Source organism: Chlorocebus sabaeus, chromosome 11 (assembly GCF_047675955.1).
Source record: "Chlorocebus sabaeus isolate Y175 chromosome 11, mChlSab1.0.hap1, whole genome shotgun sequence".
NCBI classification, from domain to species: domain Eukaryota; kingdom Metazoa; phylum Chordata; class Mammalia; order Primates; family Cercopithecidae; genus Chlorocebus; species Chlorocebus sabaeus.
Genome location: NC_132914.1, coordinates 92,226,066 through 92,250,956, shown reverse-complemented (window position 1 = coordinate 92,250,956; position 24,891 = coordinate 92,226,066). Strand labels below are relative to the sequence as shown.

The window sequence follows — 24,891 nt, the reverse complement described above, 5'->3', positions numbered from 1 at the left end:
CGGCCTCCACAGTTGCATAAGCCAATGCCTCAAAACACATCTCTTTCAATATACCTGTATGGATATCCTACTGGTTTTCTCTGGAGAACCCTGGTTAGTACAAGTTTCCAGTGAATGAATATTATTAGCTTTTGCTAGCAGAATGGATGCTAGGTGCTTAAAGCTTTTTCCCCCCATGAAGTTTTTTGTTGTTGTTGTTGTTTTTTGAGGCATGAAGTTTTTTGTTATTGTTTGTGTTTTCTGTCACCCAGGCTGGATTGCAGTGGCATGATTTTGGCTCACTGCAAACTTCGCTGGCCAGGTTCAATTGATTCTCCTGCCTCAACCTCCTGAGAAACTGGGATTACAGGTGTGTACCACCATGCTCAGCTAATTTTTGTTTTTTCGTTTTTTGGTTTTTTTTTTTTTTTAGTAGAGATAGGGTTTCACTTTGTTGGGCAGGTTGATCTCGAACCCCTGACCTCAAGTGATCCACCTGCCTCGGCCTCCCAAAGTGCTGGAATTACAAGTGTGAGCCACTATGCCTGGCCCCCATGAAGTTTTTGAAATAGAAAAGAACAATTCCTTCTGCTTGACTCAGATTGGGTGTGTAGATGTCTGGGGTCACCGGCTGGAAATAAAAGTTTTGAGTTTGGGCCTACTCTAACCAGACAGCATGCTCAAATATGTGACTGCTTCCCCAGAGGGTATCTCTTTGTAGTTTTATACTTCTCTTGTCTCTCCTGGTGAGAAGTCTATCCCCTGTGCTGAATTATGCCGTTCTAATTCCATCCTGTAAATGGTCTAAGCCTCTTGTATTTACTCTTTAGCAATCGACTGCGTTTTGGAACCTTAAAATGCTTGTTATCAATGCATAAATTTGGAAAACTGTTAATGCTCTTCTCTCTGAGTTTGATGTGCCAGGTTCTGTTTGGTAACATTCGATGTTCTCTCTAGTTCTGTCAGCTACCAGTATGAGATGAGAGATGGGGGTAAGCGAATAAAAAACACAGATATCGTGAATGTGATTTCATCTTGTCCTGCTGAATGTTGACCTTTAACAATAGCTTTATGTTTTAGGAATAATTTTTTTCCCTGACCAGATTTATTCAGTGGACAGTCTGTAAATTGAAATTTTACTAGAAAATATATAAAATGATTTCTTTAAAAAAATGCAAGTCTCCTACTTTATCTCTGTCTTTCAAAGCACCTAGCAATGGAGCATATAGTGAACATAACTGCTGTCAGAAAGACCTGGGTTCAAGACCCTGCTTGGAAAGACCACATATGGTTTTGATTCCATTTCTAGGACATTTCCAGAATAGGCAACTCTATGTAGACAGAAAGTAGACTAGTGGTTTCCAGGGGCTGGGAAAATAGGGAATGTGGTGTGACTGCTAAAGGAGATGGGATTTCCTTTTGGGGGGATGAAAAGGTTCTAAAATGGATTGTGGTGCTGGTTGCCCCACTCCTTGAATACACCAAAAACCACTGAATTGTACTCTTAAAAGGATGAGCTATGAAGTATGTGAAGTATATCTCAATAAATTTGTCACACAGAAAAAACCTTTCTTGGCATTCACTGGCAGCGTCTGCATCTATAAAATGGGCATAGCGATATCTACCTCACAGAGCCACTTCAAGGATTAAATGAAATACTATATGCAGAGCAATGACCTTAGTGCCTTGCACATAGTAAATGCTCTAAAAAAGTTCACTCTGTTTTTATAATATTCTCATTAAATATTTGCCTGCTGCTGCCAACACTTGTAAAATCAAAGAGGAATTAGTATAAAGGCGAATATTAAAGCAGAAGGAATTAGTATAAAGGTGAATATTAAAGCAGAAAGGGTCCTTAGAATTCAGCCAAGGCCAGGCATGGTGGCATGTGCCTGTAATCCCAACACTTTAGGAGGTTGAAGCGGGAGGATGGCTGGAGCCCAGGAGGTTGAGACCAGCCTGGGCAACATAGAGACCTTGCCTCTACAAAAAATAGAAAAGAAAGACATTTAACTTAAAAAAGAAATCAATCTAGTTCTACTCTCTGATTTTGCAAATAAGAAATTAGTGATATATCTAGAAAATGACCACTGGCAAGAGAGGTCTGGGGAGGCTATGAGAGAGGGAGTGAACTCTGGAGGAAATGCGAGATCTTAGAATGAAAGCCATTTTGCCACGTTACTGAATCATGTGTGCTTTGCTGAGGCAGCAGCACTGAACCTGGCTTAGCCCTTTCAAGAAGAGCAAGCAGGAAGAGCAATTAGATAATTCATTTCCACATTACAGAAATCTGTGTGTGTTCACTAGAGTCTGAAATAGAAACAGCCTCATGCAGTTGATAATTTTTAAAATTCTATTAAACTCCTCTAGGTAGGTTTTAAAAAACAATGTAATAGTTACCTTCCTTAATCTTAGAAATGGTAAGAATATTAAATATTAAAATTGCTCCAAACCACCTACATTAGTTTTTAAAAATTTCGTCTTTCCTTCTCCCTACACCACACACACACACACACACACACACACGCAATCCTAAGACACACAGTTTTTTACAGTTTAAGTCTCTGATCAAGACACATCTTACAATCAATGACTCATTCTAATTTAATTGACAAAATCATTTTCTTTCTTAATTTTACACAAAATAGTGGTCTGTCTTAAAAATGGATGACAGATAAAATCAAATATGATGTACTAAGACATATATATATATATATACACTTAAAAGATGAGCTAGAAATTTCTGCCGGCTGAATGTTCAGAAATACTCAGGTGCCATTGCTGATCTAAGTATCAAAAACCACAGAGTTAAGCACCCCCACTGGGGCACTGTCTTTATGTGGATGGTACATGCATTCCTGAACCTGGGACCCATTAATAGGCACTCTGGCCAAGTGACAGTTTTGCTAATAATAATTCTGGAGAAAAATATTCATTTATCCTTTGCTATGCCTGGATCTTTTTTCTTTTCTTTCTTTCTTTCCTTTTTTTTTTTTTTTTTTGAGATGGAGTTTCACTCTTGTCACCCAGGATGGAGTGCAGTGGTGCAATCTCAGCTCACTGTAACCTCCGCCTCCCAGGTTCAAGTGATTTTCCTGCTTCAGCCTCCCAAGTAGCTGGGATTACAGGTGCTCACCACCACACCTGGCTTTTTTTTTTTTTTTTTTTTTTTTTTTTTTTCCCAGTACAGACAGGGTTTCACTGTGTTGGCCGGGCTGGTCTCGAACTCCTGACCTCAAGTGATCTGCCCATTTAAGCCTTCCAAAGTGTTGGGATTACAGACATGAGCCATGGCACCCAGCCTACCTGGATCTTTTGATTGGACATACCTGGGTCCTTTTAGGAAAGGATACAGAGATATCACAGGTCCTGGTATTTGACACTTGCAATGAATGCTCAATGTTCACTGTTCATTCTAGGGTTCCAGAAGCAACACTTTGTTAGGAGATGCTGCAGAAGCTGGAGGATTGGCTGATGCCTCCCAGCTGAATCAGCAAAGCTTTCCTCTAACAGCCTTGCTTGATTAAGGGGTGAGTGAATTTCTGCAGAGAGGCTGAGCACTTGGTGTGGTTTGAGGGTCCCTAATAGATGTACCAAAGAGTTTGGCTACAAACTCCTCACATGGTAATAATTATGTTGATGCTGCTGCAGATGATTAGCCTGGGTTTTGGAAAGCTTCCTCCTTGGTGCATGCCATTCAAAAGGCCTCCTCTTCTCAGCATGTGCCTGTAAACACAATCCCCTGAAATGACAAGAGAGGATAAGAAAAGCTGCAAGCATTGCCTGTACTGGCCTTCTGAACTCATTTAGGATTTCCATGGCAGTGGGAGTCAGGATGGATGGATTTGTTTTCTTCTCTACTTGAGCAATGAGGTTTTCATCATTTGCTGGTTGATTTGGAGCCTTTAGAATAATGTCCCCAGACACATTTCCATCAGGAGCACAGGAGCAGCCAAGACATACAGGGAGACTTTCACGTGGCTTTGTGCAGGAGCCTTTTCCGCCAAATCAAACAGAGCGGAGATACAAAACACAAAAGCAAGCCATCAGAAAATATCTGTGTGACTGGGCATGATGGCTTATGTCTGTAATCCCAGTGCTTTGGGAGGCTGAGGTGGGAGGATCACTGGAAGCCAAAAGTTCATGCACTCCAACTTGGGCAAGAGAGAGAGAGAGAGGGAGAGAGGAAGAGAGGAAGGGAGGAAGGGAGGAAGAAACTATGTAGTATCATCCTAGAGCTCTGACTCTTTAGATGGAAAGGAGTACAGAATGGAGTCTTCTGAAAGCCTGATTGCATGCTAGGGAAGCTGAAGCAGTCTGTTCAGCTGGCACGAGACTATCTAGAAGGCTCTTTCCATTCACTCATTCACTCAGTACTTATGAGCACCTACTGTGTGTACACATCCTTCCAGTCACTGAGGATATAGCAGTCAATAAAGCAGACAAAATCTCTATCCACATAGATCTTCCCTTCCAGAGGATGCAGGCAATAAGTGAATAAATGAATGGATCCCATCAGGTGCTAATAAAGGATGAATGCTGTGAAAAAAATATAAAACAGTTTAGGGGAGAGGGAATGCTCAGATGAGGATGGCTTGTGGCTGTTTTATGCAGGTGGATGCGATAATCCTCTCTGTTAGGGTGAGATTTGAGCAGGGGTTGAAGGACATTGGGTTGTGAATCGTGAGGACTTTGTGGTGGATGGAGTATGTCCAGTGGGAAGAAGAGCAAGTGCAAAGATTCAATGCAGGAGCACGCTCAATTTATGCCAGGACTGACATGGAGGCCTGGCAGCTGGTGCAGGTGGAGCTGGTGATAGTGACAGGAAGTGAGGTTGGAGAGAGCTGGGGCAGGCTAAGACCATGGAGGGCTTTTCAGGTCATGGAAGACCTTGACTTTCCTCTGAAATGGGAGGCTTTGGAGAAGTTTGAGCAAAAGAGTGATGTAACCTGAGTTATGTCTTAATAGGAGTACTTTGCAGTATGAAGAATAGACCAAGGCAGGAGGCAAGATTGGAAGCAGGAAGACCAGGAGTCTACTGCAATGGTCCAGGTGAGACAAAATGTTAGATATGGAGATGATGGGAGGCGGTCTGGCTCAGGATGCATTTTGATGGTGGAACCAATGGGATGAGCTGACAGATTGGATAGCCAAGCCATAAGAAGAGAGAAGTGAGGAGTGACCTCAAGTCTTTAGGGCTGCACGATTGGAAGAATGGAATCGCCATAGATTGAGCCAGGGACACTGGAAGTGAAGCAGGTTTTGCTTTTTTAAATAACATATAGTTTTCGATTTGTAAACTCTGAGATGTTTATTATATATCCAAGTGGAGATGCTGAGTAGGCAGTTGTGAGTCTGAGTTCAGGGGAGAGGTCTAGGCTAGAGACATGAATTTGGAAATCATTCGCCTATAAATGGTACAAAGGGACTGAATGAAATGATCTATGGTAAGTGTGCAAATAGAAAGAGAGTTGAGGATAGAGTCCTGGGGCTCCTGCTGGCACCACTGTCCCCCCACCCCCCGCGAGCTGATGGACCCTACCTTATACTGGAAAGCCAGGCAGAGTCTGGGATCAGGGCTTCCCGTTTCCTGGGGATTTGCTTGGAGAGGTCACAAGAAAGTAAGGTCCTCATCTGGTTGGCAGACGCTTGGGTGAGGTCTGTAACCAAAACAAAAAGTCCTGTCCTCCCCCAAAAGCACTACTGCAAACCTCTCCTGACGCACCACCATCCCACAAAAGCAACAATTGTAGATGGAATGCTGTCACCTCTCTAAAGAACCATCAATCTTCCACCTTTAGTCGTCTTAATACTGGGTAATTGAGAGAAGGGTGACTGTGTCCTGAGATTGATACTCGAATCTTGGCTTTGCTGCATGCCACCTGTGTGCCCTTGGGCAAGTCAACCTCTTAGAGCCTCGGTTTCCTCATGTCCACACATCTCTAGGCTTATTTTGACAATTCTATGGGAGGATACGCATGAAGAAGCTACTGCTGTGTCTGGCAAATCAAAGATCGTTGTAAGAGCAAACACAATGTGTCAGATACAATTTCATACATCTTCTGTATATTTACATAATTACCACAACAAGCTTAGGAAGGGGTGTTATTATTTCCACTTTAGGGATTAGGGTAAATAATTTGGCCATCTAGTAACTCAAGGAGCCTGGCTATAGGAGTGATGAGTTAACCACTGTGCTATACTGCTTCCTGTGAATATGTAAACATTTTTTTCTTCTCTCTCATTTTCAAATGTTTTCATTATATCGCTTGAGTTTTCAATTCTCCGTTCTGCACTTTTTCTTGTTAGTAAGTTGCATTCATTATCTGACCCTAAGACAACTTTCATCCCTTTATACTGAAACAGGCAGTTTTATGCAATGGCAAGAAAAGAGAAATTCAAATTTTCTGAAATACAAGAGATAAAGTCTTAGTGCCAGCCTTCTCTGTGGGAAGCCGAGTCAGCGTAGCTGAGCACACAAAGCAAGCTGGGGATATGACTTTCTCCTTGAACAGACAGGCACTGACCGAAAAGGAAAATGATGTGTTTGGAAAGCTGTGAAAATCTGAACGGAGTGAGGGATTTTTATTTTAGGATATTAGGAGAAACAGCATCCATTTGTATCTGTATGTATGAGTGTGAGAACATTGATGTGAAAGTGTATGCGTGTGTGTTTAAAGGTGTGTGGGTGAGTGTGCACGCATGTGTGCATTTGTAACATGTAATACTCACTGACTACCAAAGGAGCTGACCCTGTGGGTGTCTGGCACAAAAGGATGGACTGGGATTAATTTTCTGGTTTATGCTTCTTCAAATCATTGAGCTGGTGACACTGAGGGAAAAAAGCAATCTCCAAGGAGAAAATAAATCATGTTTCCCATGAAATAGGGCTGCCATATTAAGCCAATAAAAATACAGGACTCGCAGATAAATTTGAATTTCAGATAAACAACAAATACTTTTAAACTATAAATATGTTTTGGCTGGGCATGGTGGCTCACGCTTGTAATCCCAGCACTTTGGGAGGCCTAGGCAGGCGGATCACGAGGTCAAGAGATTGAGACCATCCTGGCTAACGCAGTGAAACCCCATCTCTACTAAAAATACAAAATATTAGCCGAGTGTGGTGGCGGGTGCCTGTAGTCCCAGCTACTAGGGAGGCTGAGGCAGGAGAATGGTGTGAACCCGGGAGGCAGAGCTTGCAGTGAGCCGAGATCGCGCCACTGCACTCCAGCCTGGGCAACAGAGTGAGACTCCGTCTCAAATTTAAAAAAAGCACACAAAAACCCACAAATATATATATACACACACACACACATATATATACACACACACATATATATATGTTTTATGTAATATTTGGGACATACTTTACAAAAAATTATTTGTTATTCAAAATTCAAATTTAACAGGGCATGCTGTGTTTTATCCGGCAAACTTACCATGAAAGAGAATGAATTAAAATACCTACTGATTTTGTAAAATCTTTAAAATCCACAGAATACTTTTGTACTAGCGAAGACCCTTGGTTCTGGGAGGGGCATCAACTCATTCTTTTCTCTTTTAGGGCATTCCTTAATGACTTGGCACCACCATCTGTGAAATGGGAAAATAATCTCAGTGAATGCTCTGTCCTCTCTCCAGTCAAAACCCCTGCAGATTTCATATGCGCATCCTCGTGTACAATGGCGTGGGGTACTTCATAGAAGTTCATTCTCCACTTCAATTAAAAAACCAATTAAGAATTTTTTCAAAGGATTGCTGATGGCATGCCTTAATAGCCAGCCAGTGTCCTGGGGTGTCCAATTTCTTCGTTCCTTCTCCCTCTGTCTAGCTTGCCTGGTGATAGAATTCTTCCTGTCAGGCAAGTAGCAAACTCTGGGAAGTCTCTGGAAGGAATAGGACACTGATGGGAAGGCAGGAAGAAACTTCCCATGACTTCCCAGGGAAGCTCAAAGCAGGCACCCTGAGGCCCAGGAGCCAGAGTGTATGGGACGATGTGATCCGAGGGGAGCCCTCAGTGCCTCAGATGGGTTTTTGGACCACAGACTTCTTCCTGTCCAAAGCATCCTGTTCACTAGGATGAAACAGAATGTGGGAGTGAAGCCTCAGGCTCCCAGTAAGTCCCTGTGCTCATACTGTGTCTCTTTCTAGTTATCTGAGCTAGAATCTCTGGCCTCTGGTTTTTCTCATCTATAAAATGGCTGCAATACTGGTGCCTACATCAGAGTTATTTTCAGGACTAAATGGCAGCATTAATAAAACTGTGCCTGGCATTCAGACTTTGTAAACATTAATCATTATTATTACTGTTGCCGGAGACTATTTCTTCTAAAAAAAGTTAGAATTCAAAATTCAGTTAGAATTTGTACTAATAACCTTTTCTGAGAGTAGACGCAATGCATATTCATGGAGCAATACGTAAATATAGAAAATCCACTGGCAAAACATTTAAATCAGAAATGCCCCACAGTGGCCCATGCCTCTAATCCCAAAACTGTGGGAGGCCAAGGTGGGTGGATCACCTGAGGTCAGGAGTTCGAGACCAGCCTGGCCAACCTGGTGAAACCCTGTTGCTACTAAAATAATATTAATAATAAAAAGTTTTTAAAAATTAGCTGGGCATAGTGATCCCAGCTACCTGGGAGGCTGAGGCAGGAGAATTGTTTGCTCAGGAGGTGGAGGTTGTGGTGAGCCGAGATTGCACCACTGAGCTCCCAGTCTACGCGACAGAGCAAGATTCCATCTCAGGAAAAAAAAAAAAAAAAAAAGCCCTATGAAGCTCTCTCTGATCTTCCCCCCCCACCCCCTCTTTCTCTCTCTATATCAGAGAGGACCACCTAAAAAGCTTCTAAAAACCAATATACCTGAGACCCAAACCGGATCTAATAAATTAGAACCTCTGGGGGTGGGGCCAAGGGATCCGTATTTTTTAAGAAAACATTCTAGAACATTCTGTGACAAAACCAGGCTTCTGGCACTCACTCATGTGTGCTTCCCCTCTCATATTATTTTTTTTGAATTGGACAATATTATACATTTGGTTTGTAGCCTGCTTTTGTCACATTGCTGTATCTTCCATTGTCATTTTCTACAATATCATATTTTTCTCTTAAGGCTTCAGCTGTGGTTTTGACAAAGCCCTAATCCACTGCTTTTCACCCAGCAGTCATCTCACACAATGAATCCATTTGAAAACGTCATCACTCTTGTCTTTTCTTGCCCCTCTCCTCTGCCGAATTTGATGAATAGAGACCTACTCCCCGTAATTCTCTCTCCTGCTCTTGGATTTCCGCACTTGAACTGATGGCCACTTGTGGCTCTGGCCTTCCAGTCGTCACTCTGCAGTTTTGTAGCTAACGCTTGCTATCACGCCGGCCAACATGCCAGGGAGGGTTTATACATTTTCGCTCCTAAAATATTAATTTGACATCTAACACTATTTTTCATTTAGTGCTCAGCCAACCGTGATAGTGGCTATTTCAGCTCAAAACAATCTCCAAGGACTCTTGGGGGGAAATTTTCCTTGGCCTGTCCAACTGACATTTTAGGAAAATAAAATAAAACACCGTTGAAAAATCAAATCTTTCGTAGGTGGCTTTCTCCAGTTACTGATTAATGAGAATAGATATGAGGTGAGGAAGGACCTTTAATTAAGAAGAAAACACCCTCCCCACCCAATTTATGCCCATCCTGCTGCCAATATTGACATTACTGAAATAAATGCAGTAGTCACAGGACATCAGATATCACCCTTTCTACCCTTGGGTTGATTCTCTAACTGCTGAATGAAGCTCAAGTGATGGTTATTTGAAAACTTTTCAAAACCTTGTAAACCAGGTGTTTCTCAATAGCTCCTTGATGAAATGTGCCTTTGGGGATCATTTGTACAGAGTAGCAGGCAGCCTGGGGCATGTCCTGTTACTTTTTTTTGAGATGGAGTCTCGCTCTGTCGCCCAGCCCGGAGTGCAGCGGCACAGTCTCGGCTCACTGCAACCTCCATCTCCCGGGTTCAAATGATTCTCCTGCTTAGCCTCCCAAGTAGCTGGGATTAAAGGCAAGTGTCATCAGGTCCGGCTATTTTTTTTTGTATTTTTAGTAGAGTCGGGGTTTCACCATGTTGGCAGGGCTGGTCTCAAACTCCTGACCTCAGGTGATCTGCCCACCTTGGCCTCCCAAAGTGCTGAGATTACAGGCGTGAGCCACTGTGCTTGGCCTTTTTTTTTTTTTTTTTTTTTTTTTTTTGTGAGATAGGGTCTCACTCTGTCACCCATGCTGGTGTGCAGTGGCACAATCACAGCTCATTGCAGTCTCGACCTCCCTGGGCTCAGGTGATCCTCCCACCTCAGCCTCCCAGGTACCTGGGATCTGTTCATCCACTGAACAGTTTGGGCTTCTTTGGCAATGCTCTGTTGTCCTCAGGGTGCAGTCAGTGCTGTGGCATCAGCAGCCTTTATCATCCTCAGTGGTCCTGGCCAGAGACACTGAAGAAATGGTCCAGCTCTAGGGCTGGAGACCTGCTTCTATGGCTGAGCGTGGTGGCTCACGCCTATAATTGCTGGCTGAGCGCGGTGGCTCATGTCTATAATTGTAACACTTGGGGAGGCTGAGGCGTGAGGATCGCTTGAGCTCAGGAGATTGAGGCCAGCCTGGGCAACATGGTGATACCCATCTCTAAAAAAATAGAAAAAAATTATTATATTTTTTGGAGGAATGATGTGCCAGGCACTCTTTTTTTTTTTTTTTTTTTTTTGTAAGATGGAGTCTCGCTCTGTCACGCAGGCTGGAGTGCAGTGGCACAATCTCAGCTCACTGCAACCTCTGCCTCCCCAGTTGTGATTCTCTTGCCTTAGCCTCCTGAGTAGCTGGGACTACAAGTGTGCACCACCATGCCCAGCTAATTTTTGTAGTTTTAGTAGAGATGGGGTTTCACCATGTTAGCCAGGCTGGTCTTGAACTCCTGACCTCAGGCAATCCACCCACCTCAGCCTCCCAAAGTGCTGGGATTACAGGCGTGAGCCACTACATCTGACTGTGCCAGGCACTCTTAAGATTGAGAATGTGTTGGAGGACAACCTCTTCTCTCTTGAGAGAGTAAATATTTTGAAGGGTGCTGGTAGAACAGTTTTCTCTCTAAGAGTAAAAGGGATAAAGATTATTAGATGAAGCTTGTGAAATCAGTTGGGGTGTGCAAGCCTGAATTCCCATAATTGAAGGCGTTAGGAGCAGGAGTCTTAAATACGTAGAAACCTTTTCTGTTTTGTTTTGTTTTCTTGTTTTTGAGACAGGGTCTCACTCTGCCTACCAGGCTAGAGTGCAGTGGTGTGATCTCGGCTCACTGCAGCCTTGACCTTTTCAGCCCAAGTGATCCTCCTGTCTCAGCCTCCTGTGTATCTCTTTTTTGCTGAGATGGGGTTTTGCCATGTTGCCCAGGCTGGTCCCAAACTCCTAAGCTCAAGTGATCTGCCCACCTCAGCCTATCAAAGTGCTGGGATTACAGGCTTGAGCCACCAGGTTGGCCTAAATATGTGGAAACCTTTTATGGCAGTGGTGAAGAATGTGGGTGTTGCAGTCACCCAGTCTTGCAAGTTCTTCCACTTACCAACTGGTTATTTAGTATCTCCAAGCCTGTTTCTTCCCATATATAACGGGGATAGGTACCACTTCAGAGGGTGGGAACTAGATGAGATAATTGCATGTGCGGAGTCGGGTACTGTGCTGGTTTTCCATGGCTCATGTGCCAGAAGGGAAGGAAGTGAAAGTCTCAGCCCAGGCTGAGATGGGGTGATGATAGAAGGCTTTGTATGAGGGGCCGTATTGCTCAGATCTCTGGCTGTGCCAGTTAAGGTCCCTATGGCCTTGGCTGAGGCTGGCCCACCAAGTGCCATGGTTCAGTGGTTTTCCAAGCCAGAGCAGGTAGTGCCCTGCCCTGGTTGGTTTTTCAGCGAGGCCCAAATGATCATAGAAGTTGTTCTGTGGTCTGCCAAAATGAAGACTTCTCTTCTCTGAGGCAGTTTGTACTGTGATTCTTTTTGATTTCACATAATAGAAATTGTAGGATCCCAGGAGGCAGAGACCAGCCAGAAGAGTTTTGCACTTCCCTGATCTCCTATCTTATCAGATGCACCATCCAAGTAGTACTCCTCCAGCTCCTGTCTTCAACCAAAATAATGGCTTCTTTAGTTGTGCAAACCATCCTCACCCCTGGGGTGGTGTCTCCCACTGGGTGTTGATGGCAGACACCAGAGTTGTTGCTCAGAACCCAACCAAACCTTTGCAAGCACAACGAAGTGACCCTGCCAAGCAAGGAAGGCTGGCTAACTGCTTTTATTCGTTTCCTAAGAGCAGAAATCAAGGACTAATAGTGACATCTAATTTCAACTCTCCTACCTGGACACAGTTTCTTCCCATTCCTTAATAGAAACAAGAAAAATAGGCAAGAGTGATTTCTATTTTATTTTTGCAGAGGATGGAGTCTTGCTCTTGTCGCCCAGGCTGGAGTGCAATGGTGTGATCTTGGCTCACTGCAACTTCTGCCTCCTGGGTTCAAGCGATTCTCCTGCCTCAGCCTCCCGAATACCTGGGATTACAGTCACGCACCATCATGCCCGACTAATTTTTATATTTTTAGTATAAATCGGGTTTCACCATGTTGGCCAGGTTGGTCTCAAACTCCTGACCTCAAGTGATCCACCCGCCTTGGCCTCCCAAAGTGCTGGGATTACAAGCATGAGCCACCGCCCCCGTCCAAGAGTGGTTTTGAAACAAATAGTGATTTTAAGCAGAGAGTTTATGTACCTATGTTATTTCTCCTTGTTGCCCATAAGTAGCCTGTCTCTGGGAAGGGGACCTTAGATCTTTGTATGTCATTTAAAAACAATAGATTTTGGTTTCAATCTGTTAGTTTCTCCTATTTTTCATGAGTTATGCTTTCTGGATATTTTTCTCTCTGGCTGCTTTCAAGATCTTGTTTTTACCATTTTCAATACAATGTGCAAATGTAGATTTTTTTTTCTATATGTTTTGCTTAGGATTCACTGTGATTTCTAAATCTAAAGATTCATATCTTTCACGAACTCTGAAAGATTCTCAGCCAGACTGTTTATCCTATACTGTTTCCTACAGTCTGGATTTTGTTGATTGCGTTTCCTATGGTGTTGTTTAATGTGTTCCTCTGTCCCTTATAGTTCCTATAATTTGGTAGTTAAATCTAGAGGCTTGATCTGACTCAGTTTGATTTTTTTGCAATAATATGTTACAGGGTTTATTGTGAACTTCACCAGGAAGCACATGAGGTCTCTCTTTATGTGTTCCTAGCAGCCACTGGTGATCATTGTCTAGATCCTTCATTTCATTAGGATTTGGCTAGTGGTGATATTCCAATCTTTTAATATTCTTTTCTTTTGGGATAGAGTCTTCATGTGGGTTTGCTGTATCAAAGGGTAAATGCATGTATAATTTTGCCTGATATTGCCAAATTATCCTTTATAGGAGTTATACTATTTTGCATTCCTACCAATAATGTATAAGAATGCCTATTAGCCCTTGGAATGACCAACAGAGCGAGTATGTTATCCAATATTATATTTCTACATATCTGATGATTGAGAAATGGTGTCTTAGTGTGGTTTTCATCTGCATTTATCTTATTATAACTGGAGTTCCTTTGTCTCCTTCATAGTTCTGATATTTGTCCTTCAGAAGCTGGTAGCATATTCTTAAAAGAGATTAAAGATAGAGCGTAAGGGTACAGGAGAATCCAATGGAATAGGGGATGACAGCTTAGGTGGCTAAGCCACCTAATACTATTAGGAGGAGAAAGCAGGTCTCTAACTACCAAGACAATCAGATTTACGCATTCCCAATTGCCATTTAGACTCAGCATTATCAGTTTTTTCCCTTGACCTTTACATGTAATGTCAAATAATCCAACATGTTATTGTGTGTTATGCAGGGCTCTCAGAAAGGTATAGAAAGGCTGCTTCCCAGGATGGAACAGTTGTCTCAGGCTCCAGCTGCAAGTGCAGTCATGGATGGGGACTGCCTGCAGGGAGCAGCAAACCCTTCCAGCCACATGCTGAGAGCCCAGAGCAGCATATCTGCTTAGCAGGAGTATGATTGCTTTGTTTCCAACCGGACTAGAGATGTCACAGGAAGTTTCTTTTTAATAATCCTCAGCACAAAAGTCTTCTTTAGAATAGTCACAACATTCTGGAGATGTATTCAAGGTTGATAGAATTTGGCACCAACGAGAGGCAGCAAGATCCCAAAACTTCCAGGAAATCTTCTGTCAATGGAGACATCCAGGGTTGATCCCATGAAGATATGATTTCTAAATTCCAAACTAAATGATACTGTTGCTGGCATTGGTCAAGGGCAACTGTGAGAGTAAAATTATTATATCATTATTATCAATAAATGTTTATTGAGAACTTACTATGCACAGGGTGCATGGGTATCTATGCAGCCCATTGATTATCTTATTTTTTATTTTTGGGACAGAGTTTCACTCTTGCTGCCCAGGCTGGAGTTCAATGGCTTGATCTGATCTTGGCTCACTGCAACCTCCGCCTCCCAGGTTCAGGTGATTCTCCTGCCTCAGCCTCCCAAATATCTGGGATTACAGGCATGTGCCATCACACCCAGCTAATTTTGTAGTTTTAGTAGAGATGGGGTTTTACTATGTTGGTCAGGCTGGTTTTGAACGCTTGACCTCAGTTGATCCACTCGCCTTGGCCTCCCAAAGTGATGGGATTACAGGCATGAGCCACCGGGCCTGGCTGATGATCTGACTGATAATAGAAAGATGATGAGAGATGATGGTGAGAGAGATTTTTAAGGAACATTGAGTTCCCTTTAGCAGGAAGGTATTAGGTATTATATTATTTCAGGTATTATATATAATACATATATACATGTAATACATATAATATATAATATAATATATTATATTAGGTAATTATAAATAATCTAGAGATGATTTAAAGTATATGGGAAGATATGCATAGGTCATATGCAAATACTAAGTCATTTTATATCAGAACTTGGGTATTTTAGTGTATGTAAGAGGTTCTGGAACCAATCCATCTTAAGATACCAAGGGACAACCATATAGAACTTCACATGCAGAATGGTTACACATGGACCTTCCTGTTTTCCTCTTTATAGATTCTATAATTAGGGCAGACCACCTGGTTAGTTCATTGATCACTAACCACCTTAGAGTTCCTCGTAGAGGGTTTCTCCTTCTTAGCTGTGATTAGGATCCAAGTTTTGATGCATACTGAAAAAGTGTACTAGCTTGTCTTTTTCTTCTAGGTTTTGCTTCCCATGGAATGGCCTTACTGTTCAAATTCAGATGCACTAGGCAAGTTCAGAAGACAAGAGTGAAGATGAGAAGCCAACAACCTCACACTGAGGGCAGTTCTTTCTCCAGCTCCCCATTGCACAAGCAAGCTTGGTATTCATCAATATGACATGGTCGGGAAGTTTTCCTGTATATTCATCAACTTGGGTTACCAAACAGAGTACAAAAGACTTAGTGGCTTTAGCAACAGAAATTTACTTTCTCAGAGTTCTGGGGACTGGATCCGGGTGTGGCATGGTCGGGTTCTGGTGAGGCCTCTCTTCCTGATAGCTGCCTTCCCACCGTGTGCTCGCATGACTCACACGCAGAGAGAGAGCTCCAGTATCTCTTCTTTTTCACGGGCACAAGTTCTGTCGGATTAGGGCTTTGCCCTTATGACCTCATTTAACCTTAGTGCTCTTTAAAGCTCCTATCTCCAGTATAGTCACATGTGGGATTAGGGCTTCAACATATGAATTTAGGGAGAAGGAAGACAACTCAGTCCCTAGCATCCTGGGATCTAGATACTGGAGGATACGGTCCATGTCTGACAAAAATCTCAGGGTTCTAGAAAACATTTCATGCTTGAAAATGGTTGCCAGAAATATTTGAAATTCTGAGTAAGTGGAATTTAAAGGGAAAGACTTTATCTTTAGATTCTAAGCTCCAGGAGGGCAGGGACTGTGCCTCAGAATTTCAGCACAGAGCACAGCAGTAGGCCCTGATAAACATGAATTCAGTAAACACACCACTTCCTGAAGATAGAAGATTAGTAGTTTGTGGGACTGTTACTGTATCTTCTTCACTTGGCCCCTGTTAGGAACCCAGAGGGAGGGTAAGAGGGCTCCTGTCACCACTGAAGATTGACTAGCCTGGAATTTTCCAGAGGTTTCCAGAATTTTCCCAGTTTCCTGCCACCCCTTCCCTATTCTGGTTCTGCTTCTGAGGACATAGCTGCCAGCTTTCGGCTCTGATGCTCTGTTTGCACTGTCCTGAGAGAAATAAAATTTTCCACTCAGGATCTAGTAAAATAAAAACATTTTAAACAAAATATAGTATATATACACATGCACACAAGAACAGTTAGTTTAAAAGCAGCCTAGAAAAACCTCTTGTTCTCATGTTATTTAGGATTTCTGCCATCGCGGGTAATTTTTTAAAACAGTTTTGCTCTGGGCCTTATCTGCTTTTTCTCTTTTCTAAGTTTTAAATTTCAGATCCAGTTGGAGTTTGCTGCTGAGTTAAAGCCTCTGTAATTATTTCTTTAAATTTTTAAGCAGAGGACCAGGTGCGATCGTTTGAGAACAGCACACACTGTCATGTGTTGTAATGTGGCTTACTCTGGAGAGGCTGTTTATCGGTCCTGCCTCCGCTATCTACCAACTCTGTGGCTCTGGACTAATTCATCTTTCTTAGCCTCCTAAAGATGTAGGATATGTGAAATAATGTGTGGAAAGTACCTCTCGTGCACGGCCTGTCCATAGGTAAATGCTCTGAAATAATAACTTATAAATATCCCTCCCTTTTGCAAATTGCTCAGTGTTCTGAATACAGAGGACTAAAACTCAAATGTCTTCAGGGACCAGGAAAATAATTCAAATATGTAAAGCTGCATGGTGTAGGACAGGCAACAGGGAATGGAAGAAACTATGATGAATAGGGGAGTGCATACTGTGCTAAAAGAAAACCTAGACCGGGCGCGGTGGCTCACGCCTATAATCCCAGCACTTTGGGAGGCTGAGGCAGGTGAATCACCTGAGGTCAGGAGTTACAGACCAACCCGGCCAACATGGCAAAACCCTGTCTCTACTAAAAATACAAAAAGTTAGCTGGGCATCGTAGCAGGTGCCTGTAATCCCAGCTACTCAGGAGGCTGAGGCAGGAGAATCGCTTGAACTCGGAGGCAGAAGTTGCGGTGAGCTGAGATCGCGCCATTGCACTCTAGCCTGGAGAGCAAGAGCAAAACTCCATCTCAAAAAAAAAGAAAAAAAAGAAAAAAAAGAAAATCTAGCTCAAATATTATATATAAAAAAAGGAAGGAAGGGAGAGAGGGAGCAAAGGAGGAAAGAAGACAACACTGTACATAGCTCCTACCTCAAGTTGGCCCTAGAGCCACCAGTTTGCACCCCTTACTCTGATTTTGGGCCAAGTGTGGTGGCTCATGCCTGTAATCCCAGCACTTTGGGAGGCCGAGGTGGGAGGATCACTTGAACCCAGGAGGTTGAGACCAGCTTGGGCAATATAGTAAGGCCCTATTTCTAATTAAAAAAAAAAAAAAGTAGAATATATGTCAAGGAACTGAGTGAGCTGTGTTTGGGAAATAAATCCCAGGTCTTAACCCTCAGCTTTCAATTACTAGTGACAAAAATAACTCCCTATTGAATTTCTAACCAAAGAGGAGTTAGGTCACTCCAAGTACTTCAGGGTACAGGATTCATCTACCCCAATACCGGTGTGAATGAGACCCTCAATAATTTTCAATAATTTATTAACAATGACAACAACATGGGCCGGGTGCGGTGGCTCAAGCCTGTAATCCCAGCACTTTGGGAGGCCGAGATGGGCGGATCACGAGGTCAGGAGATTGAGACCATCCTGGCTAACATGGTGAAACCCCATCTCTACTAAAAAATACAAAAAACTAGCCGGGCGAGGTGGCGGGCGCCTGTAGTCCCAGCTACTCGGGAGGCTGAGGCAGGAGAATGGCGTAAACCCGGGAGGCGGAGCTTGCAGTGAGCTGAGATCTGGCCACTGCACTCCAGCCTGGGCGACAGAGCAAGACTCCATCTCAAAAAAAGAAAACAATGACAACAACATAACACCAACTCTGTCTTTCTTTATTATTGTTTATTCTCAAGATGAGGCTGGATTTTGAGACAGGCATTTCCTGGTAATTGAACAGCATGATATTGGTTTTAAAGGTGAGACTGTGAGTTGTTTTGTTAGAGACTCTCTGGGGATAAGCCTGGAACACTCTGTGGGGTACCGATGGTGTTTACTAATATTATTTGTAATCCACAAACATTTATATATATTCTTCAAAGAAGCTGTGTTCAGGTTTTTCTTATGCAAAAGCCTAATAAGGAGAACACAGTGCCATATGATTAGAAGGAGATGATAAAGTATTCACCTTTCTTTCCAAAATCTCTTTCCTATAGCACCTAAAATTGCCATGTTATTTAGACTTTTGAGATAAGGACATTGGACACTCTTCTAAAACATAACCTCCCAGGCAATCTAGGAAGAGAGAGCGATGGTACATTGAGCTGTGACCTTGAACTTATACCATTCTCCAATTAGTTTATTAAATTCCAGTAACCAAGCTGCTGATCAAAGGAAGGCAACAAGAAAGAAGTAATTTTTTTTTTTGACATAGGGTCTCATACTGTTGTCCAGGCAGAAGTGCAGTGGTGCAATCATAGCTCATGGTAACCTCAAACTCCTGGGGTCAAGAGATCCTCCTGTCTTAGCCTCCCAAGGAGCTAAGACTACAGATGCTTGCCACCACGCCTGGCTATTTTTAAATTTTTTTTTTTGTAGAGATGGGGTCTTGCTATGTTGCCCAGGTTGGTCTCAAACTCCTGGCATCAAGTGATTCTCCCTCCTCAGCCTCCAAAAGTGTTGGGATAACAGGTATGAATCACTGCATCTAGCCCCCCAAAAGTAATTTTTGATGAAGGGAAGAAGGTAAGGAGGACCCATACATGAAGCCACACATTCATTCACTCATTCATTCCTTTATTCATTAATTCTAGCAACATTTGTTGAGCACCTACTCTGTGCCATGATTTGGAACAGAGTACAAAGACTAGTGGAGGAGACATAATTCCAGGGCAGTGGTAGTGCTAGGGTAGAGGTTTGTGGAAGGTAGGATGGACTACATTCAAAGGGCACCCTCCTCAGACTGGACAGGGTGGCTTGGGAAGGGAGGGCAGTTGTAAGGATAGCTTCCTGGAAGAAGTGGCACTGGGCTGAGTCCTGAACAACACACAATTTACAAGGAGGGATGTTGCTTGTCGCAAAAATTAAGCCTCTGTGCTCAGATCTTTCCAGTTCAAAATTTTAATCAATTACCTGGATAAATATATAAAAAGGCACATTTATCATTGGCAGATGATGACACAAGGTTAAGAGAGACAGGGGTTACTTTGGACAGTGGCACAATCAGGGCTCAGGAAAATCTCGGCAGGGTAGAGGAATGGGCAAACCAACAAAATAAAGCTGACTAGAGGTAAATGAAAGGACTTGCACTGTGTTAAAACAACAACTGTCAACTGCAAACAGGCAGCAGGTGAGAGGTAGAAAAGTAACACGTTCATGTTACGTTTTAGTTCAGAAGTTGACAAACTATGGCTCAGCCAAATTCAGGCAGTTGCCTATTTTGTAAATAAAGTTTTACATTTTGTCTGTGGCTGCCTTTGTGGGACAACAGCAGAGTTGAGTAGTTGCAGTAGAGACCATATGAACAGCAAAGCCTAAAATATTTACTATCTGCCCCTTTACAGAAGAGTTTACTCACTCTTCTTGTAGCCAACTGCAAGTTCACTTTGAGCCAAGAGTATAATAAGTGCACTAAAAAAAGCCAATTCCCTCTTAGGGTCACTTAATAAAAATATAGACTCTTAAAACTGTTCATGAATGAATACGTGAATGAATAAACAACCACTCAGGGGAGAGGATGGCACATCTTGGTCTTCATGGACCACAGCCCACCTGAGTCCTGGGCTCAGTTCTGGGGATAAACGGTCATGTGTTGCTTAACAAGTGGGACATGTTCTGAGAAATGTGTCATTAGGCCATTTCATCATTGTGCCAACATCATAGAGGGCACTTACATAAACCTACCTAGATGGTATCACCTACTACCCACCTAGGCTATATGGTATAGCCTGTTGCTCTAGGTTGCAAACTTGTACAGCATGTTACTGTACTGAATACGTAGGCAATTGTACACAATGGTATTTGTGTATCTAAGCATAGAAAAGGCACAGCAAAAATGCGGTATTATAATCTTATGAGACCACTGTGTATAAACAGACTATTGTTGACCAAAATGTCGTTACGCAGCACATGACTGTAATTAAAGAGGAACACTGGCGGGGCACCTGTAATCCCAGCACTTTGTGAGGTGTAGTCGGGCAGATTACTCAGATTACTTGAGCCCAGGATTTTGAGACCAGCCTGGGCAACATGGCAAAACCCAATCTCTACAAAAAATACAAAAATTAGCCAGGCATGGTGGTGCGCACCTGCAATCTCTACAAAAAATACAAAAATTAGCCAGGCATGGTGGTGCGCACCTGCAGTCCCAGCTACTCAGGAGGCTGAGGTGGGAGGATGGCTTGAGCCCAGGAAGGTCGAGGCTACAGTGAGTTGTGATTGTGCCATTTCACTCCAGCCTGGGCAGCAGAACAAGACCCTGTATCAAAAAAAAAAAAAGAAAAAAGAAAATGAAAAAATAAATAAATAAATAGGGAAGAACACTGGCAACTGGAGCTACTCAAAGGAGAGGGGTGAGCTGTGTTGATTGAGGAACAAGTGAAGGAAATAGGGATGTGTAGCCTAAAGAAGCAAATGCTGAGGGGCTATCCACAGCATGAGCATCATGATAAAATGGACTAAGTCTTAGGTACCAAGCTCTAAATATGTTACCTTATTCGATCCTCAGCAACCCTGGGAGATTGGCAGTGTTGGGATACCTATTTTGCAAACGAGGAATCTGAGGCATAGAAAAATAACGTTGCCCGGGATCACATAGCCAATGAACGGCGAAGCTGAGACTCAATCCATGCAAGCTGTCCCTAGAGTCCTCATGCGTACCCTTTGTGGCCTCCATCATTGAAAAGGATGCGAATCACCTTGTTATATCTGTGATTCCAACAGGCAGAGAAAACGGGGAAACAGACTCTAGCTTAATGCAAAGAAGACCTTTCAAATGTCCAGAGATGTAACATGTTTTAGCAGGGAGGAAACCTTCTCATTAGGGTGTGTTCAAGATGATGTGGCCGAGATTTCAGAGAGAGGATTCCTGAATGGATAAGAGCAGCTGGCCTCCAAGATTCCTTCCCCTTCTATCAGGGTTGATTCTATCAGGGTCTGAGATTTGGGGCACTCCCTAAGATGGTTGATGTAGGTCAGTAAGAGGCAGCAGTGGGACAAGACCTGGGAGGGAGGCACTGTTATTTTTTTCTTTTTTGAGACAGGGTTTTGCTCTGCTGCCAAGGCTGGAGTGCGGTGGTGTAATCATGGCTCACCACAACCTCCACTGCCCAGATTCAATCTGTCTTTCCTCCTCAGCCTCCCGAGTAGCTGGGAGCATGCAACCACACCCAGCTAATTTTTCATATTTTTTGTAGAGATGGGATTTTTGCCTTGTTGTCTAGGCTGGCCTTGAACTTCTGGACTCCAGCAATCCACCCACCTCAGCCTCCCAAAGTCCTGGGTTTATAGGTGTGAGTTATCAAGCCCAGCTGGGAGCCACTTTTCTAAGTATTACTTTACATGTGTTAACTCATTTCATCTTCAGCTGTATGATACCATGAATGTCATCATTCCCATTTTACAGATGCAAAAACTGAGGCATGTAGTAGCTATCTAATTTAACCAGAGTCACACAGCTAGTAAGGGTTAGAGCCAGGAATTGCATTTAGGCAGTCTGACTCCAAAACCTGTGCTCTTAAACACTACCATACAAAAATCTATTAAGAGGGGATGTGTAATTTGAAAAAGCACCTTTTATTTTTCCCTTGCCTTCCCACCAAGATTTTTGATATATTCCCTTCCTGCATTGAAAATTGCTACATTATTAGAAGTTAATGGTAGCAGTTGCCAATATAACATTCTCATTTTGTCAGACGATAATTTATATGGCCTGTTTTTCTTGCTCTGAGGTAGGGGTTCCCAAATGCCCCATAAACTCCTATAGACTAATCAAGTTGACTTGACTGTGTTCAGTCCTCGAAGTCATAACTGAAAGTATAAACAATAATGTCCTACTCATAATGTATGTCTGATTCCTGTTTAAGCATTACTTCTGCTTTGGGAACCACTGGGTTTGTATACCTCTTTACAGAAGCAAGGCTGAGCTGTTGCCCAGGCTGAGTGCAGTGGCATGATCACAGCTCACTGCAGCCTCAACCTCCCAGGCTCAAGCCATCCTCCCATCTCAGCCTTCCAAGTAGCTAGGACTACAGGTGCGTGCCACCACAGCTAGCTGATTTTTTATTTTTTGCAGAAATACAGTCTCAATTTGTTGCCCAGGCTAGTCTCAAATTCCTGGACTCAAGCAATCCTCTGCCTTGGCCTCCCAAAGTGCTGGAACTATAGGCACAAACCACTGCACCCAGCCAGTTTCTGCACATTAATTTTCCTGATGGTTAAGGTGGAATTTAGTTATAGCAGGGACTAGAGTTGACACACAGTAGGTGCTTAATACATATTTGCTTAATAAATGTGTCAATTGGAATTTATTGACTTTGGGGAAGTACAGGTGTTGAGGTAACTTTTTTCCCTTATGGCATTGGGCTCTGACAGTAAACAGCTAGTCCCATGTGATCCCAGGCCCTCCACCCCACCCTCTACAGAGTGATTTGTGCTTCCAGTCACTGGGCAAACAAAAATCAGAGCATCTCCTCAAATGCATTGCACTCCTGAGGGTAAAAATCTTTTATAAGAAAAACTGCAGTTATTATTTAGCCAAACACTATGTTTCCAACCTGATTTCCTTCCAGGTCTGTTTTTCCTCATTCAAACAAAGCATTGCCAGTCCAGTGAGGACACAGAACATGAATCGTTTAATAACTGATTTGCTCCATAGAGAAGGATACAGGCTTTTGTGTCTAAGGAGACCGCTCGAATCATTGTGTACAAGGACAGAGAGTTCCTTGCTTGGCTTATTTACCACATGTTTTAATTAGCTGCCAGGCCTCTTACAGCAGTCACTGTTCCAAAGGTAGAGAGATTGAGCTTGTTTAGGTCATGGCTTCAGTAAGAGCTTTGTCATTAGGTCCGCCCTTTGCTTCCTCTTTCATTTCTGCTCAGAGGCTGAGTTCTGTAATGCAATTCAGTGAAACTGGCATCCTTCCAGCGCATAAGTAGCCCCAAAGACAGAGCACCAGACTGTGGGTGCCTCAAGGCCAAGAACTTCGTCTTATTGTCTTTGTACCTTTTTTGCCTGGAATAGTGCCTGGCATACCAGGAGATGCTTCATAAATGTTCGTTGAAATACTCTGCTGAGGCCCCTTCAGAAGGCCTGTAAACCCTCACTTTCACCTCCCCCATACTGTCTCCAAATCTCATGGAGTCCACCCAGAGGTGATATTCCAAGTATTAAACCAACATTACAGCATGGACTTTGACCAATCAGTCATTGAGCTGGAGCAGGAGCCCACAGGACCCCTCTTGTGATAGACGTTGACTCTTTAGCTTCTACTTCAGTCAGGGGGACCTAGGGAAAGGACAGTTGAGAAGCAGGCATTGGGAGTTGGAGCACTGGCTACTTTCTAGTTGGAATTAAAGTATTTAAATATTTTGACAATGGTAGAGCTGTGCTACTTCATATCAGCTGATTGTATCTGTTTAAATCCCTCAAAGCTGTCCAGTAGAATGTGGCCAGATGCATCTTTTTTTCCCAAAATGGAAATACTATTGCTTCCCCCCCTAGAGAAACATGATTGCTGTAAACATATTTTTAAAATAAAGTGAGCTGGTAAGATAGTAGCTGCAGCATAGTTTTTGAAATTTCTTTGAATTCCCAAATAAAAACTGATAGAACAACTAGATGGCCAAATCAAAAACCCATGAACACATTCACAACAAAACTTGGTGAGAAGATATCCCTGCAACTCCCAAATCCACAAAGACCTGCATGGTACTAGCATCTGTGCAGGAGAACGCAGAGGGGCTTTCTCTGTGGGACTTCTGATGGATCTGAGAACAAGAGAATCTCCAAATAGTCAACAGTCGGTCACTGGAAAGCATGGCAGGCCAAGCTGAGGACAGCATTTGTTAACTGGGAAGAGGTTTGCCAGCTCCAATAGCGGGTGAGTGGAAGGGATTTGCTGTAAAAAAATTGAAGGAGCTGGAGCAGTCTGGCTCCTAGAACCCTCAAAACTGACCAGCCAGGGATCCCTTTCAGGATAGGATTCTACCCTGAAAAGAAACTGTAGAAGTAGGCAGTAGAGAAGGGGTGGAGGTAGGTGGGGGTGGGGAGTTGAGGCGGGGGAGGGAACAGGGATAAGTGGTAAAAAGAAAGAGAACCAGGAAATCTCAGAAAACAAGCTGCAATATATTTTTTTGGTTCTTATAAAAATATCAGAAAAGGGAGTTCCATGAAGTCAGAAATATTACCTTGGGTCACACTTCTTTCTCGAGTTTCAGGAAATTGAGTTTTACATTAAAAAAAAAAAAAAAAAAAAAAAAGCAATAAAAAGTCTCAAGACCAAATCCTACACAAAATTATTTTAAGAATAAAAGAGGCTGGGTGTAGTGGCTCATGCCTGTAATCCCAGCACTTTGGGAGGCCAAGGCGAAGGGTTACTTGAGGCCAGAAGTTCAAGACCAGCCTG

General features: G+C 43.0%; 1 long non-coding RNA gene across 1 annotated transcript in view; it reads left to right on the top strand.

Annotated features, from left to right (window-relative positions):
• Nucleotides 1-24,492, top strand: part of LOC140712787 (uncharacterized) — a 42,004-nt gene extending 17,512 nt beyond the window's left edge. Inside the window, exon 3 of the long non-coding RNA XR_012094560.1 lies at nt 15,298-24,492. This is a non-coding gene — a long non-coding RNA (uncharacterized lncRNA). The remainder of the gene's footprint in view (nt 1-15,297) is intronic.
• The last annotated feature ends 399 nt before the right edge of the window (nt 24,493-24,891 follow it).